This window comes from Amblyomma mixtum, chromosome 10, assembly GCF_055824585.1.
Source record: "Amblyomma mixtum isolate Tamu chromosome 10, ASM5582458v1, whole genome shotgun sequence".
NCBI lineage: Eukaryota > Metazoa > Arthropoda > Arachnida > Ixodida > Ixodidae > Amblyomma > Amblyomma mixtum.
The window spans coordinates 103,970,730-103,972,771 of NC_143021.1; the positions used below are offsets into that span (position 1 = coordinate 103,970,730).

The 2,042-nt window shown below is 51.2% G+C and overlaps 1 pseudogene; it reads left to right on the forward strand.

Annotated features, from left to right (window-relative positions):
• The first annotated feature begins 201 nt into the window (after positions 1-201).
• LOC149326593 (uncharacterized) lies at positions 202-1,440 on the forward strand (annotated as a pseudogene).
• Positions 1,441-2,042: the final 602 nt, after the last annotated feature.

Consider the following 2,042-nt stretch of genomic DNA (forward strand, 5'->3'; position numbering starts at 1 on the left):
CTTGTTTTGCAAAGATTCCCAATCAAGGTGACGTTCAAACCAGGAAAGGAGTTGTTTCTAGCCGATGCGCTTTCTCGCTTCCCGAGTACTACGGAACTAATCGACGAGACAGAACAATTTCAAGTCAGCGTTGTTTCTTCGCTTCCTGTGTTGGACCAGCAGCTCGAAAGTATTCGGCATGACACTGACAAAGACGCTAGTATGGCTGAACTGCGCCGTTACTCGAGCACAGAATGGCCGGAAATGAAGGACCATGTGCCGCATGCCCTGCGTCCATACTGGTGCTACCGCAATGAGCTGCACGTTGAGGAAGGCCTGGTACTCAGAAGCAACAAAATAGTCATTCCTCCTGCCAAGCGACCGGAAATTCTGCGCTTGCTGCACACCGCACATGGAGGCGAAGAAAAAATGAAGATGAGAGCTAGAGAAGTAATGTTCTGGCCCGGCATGAACGCAGACATCTCATTTCTAGCTAAGTCATATGCAGCATGCGAAAAGTACAAGCGCAGGAACACTAGACTGCCTATGCTGAGCCACGAGATACCAGGCCTGCCATGGCAAGTAGTAGGGCTTGATATTTTCCACCACGATGACCAGTCCTACCTAATCCTCGTGGATTTCTACTCGTTCTTTTTCGAGGTTCAAAAGCTACGTCAGACAACAGCGACAGCGGTAAACAATGCGTGCATGCTCGTCTTCGCGACTCATGGAATCCCGGCAAAGCTGTGCAGTGATAACGGCCCACCTTTCAACAGCGCCTGTTTCCGCTCTTTTGCTGCGCAGCTAGGAATCGCCCACGTAACGTAAAGCCCGTACTATCCTCGTGGTAACGGCATGGCGGAGCGTGCGGTGCAGGAGGCGAAAAAACTGCTCCCGAAGTGTCCTTTCGCAACCCTGGAATTTTACAGCGCCATGCTGGAGTGGCGAAACATGCCAAGGGACGAGCAACTGAAGTCGCCCGTTCAAAGGTTGATGGGCCGCCAAACAAGGACCCAGTTGCCGGTTCTTCCCCAGCACCTCGAACCACAAACTGTGCCATCACAATCCGTTCGCAATCGCCTCCAGGAAATAAGAGAAAAGCAGCGCGTCTTCTACAACCGAACGGCCAAGCGTTTACCACATCTTCGCAGCGGGTCTCAAGTATCGGTGTACGACACCATACGCAGAACATGGTCGCCAGCTGTGGTTGTAGGCCCTGCAGGAACACCTAGGCCATACACCCTACTTACAGACAACGGACAAGAGCTGCGGCGCACCAGGGAGCATCTCAGTTCCAAAAAAATGCAACCAACGTCGGACCCTGAAGCGACCAATTCTGCGCAGTCGGTATCCCAGCCTGGCCAGATGGCGGAGCTACAACCTGAGGGCATCCTTCGTAGAAGTGACCGTCAGCGTAGACCGCCACAACGTTACTCCCTGCCAGAGAGACCGCAGCCTTAGGTCCCTGACATGTGAATTTGGAAACTGTTTTTCCTTTTTTTTCTTCTTTCTTTTTCTTTCTTTCTCTTCGAAAAGAAGGAAGACGTAAGTATGCGCACTGTCATGTTAACACGTGCCCTTACGGTACCAAGTGCGCATGCTCATGCTTGTACCTGTCCTTATATAAGCAGCCCCTTGTCTGATAATAAACACACTTTGTTCCCTGCCTCCCGGCCGTTCACACACACCTTGAGCCATGAGCCTCTCCTCGCTGCAGCGGTTTTCTACACCTGGCATTTCCTTGGAGTGTGCGGATGTGCAGTTCGAGGCAATGTGAGGTGTCCATAACCCTTTTGCTCTGCAGGATACCGCGGCTTAATCTTTATTTATGCCGATCGGGACTTTCGATATCCAACCTTGGTGAGTCTTGTGGCGAAATTGAGTCTATAGAACATTTTTTCCTCTCCTGCCGGCGACTCGCTGCTCTCCTTACTTGGAGACCCCCCTCGCTCGGTTTGGGCTTCCTCTATCTATTCCAATTCTCTTATCCTTCGGGGCAAGCACCAAGGGATATGCCCTGAAACCAGTATTCGATTCTATTCACGATTATATAATTTCATCTG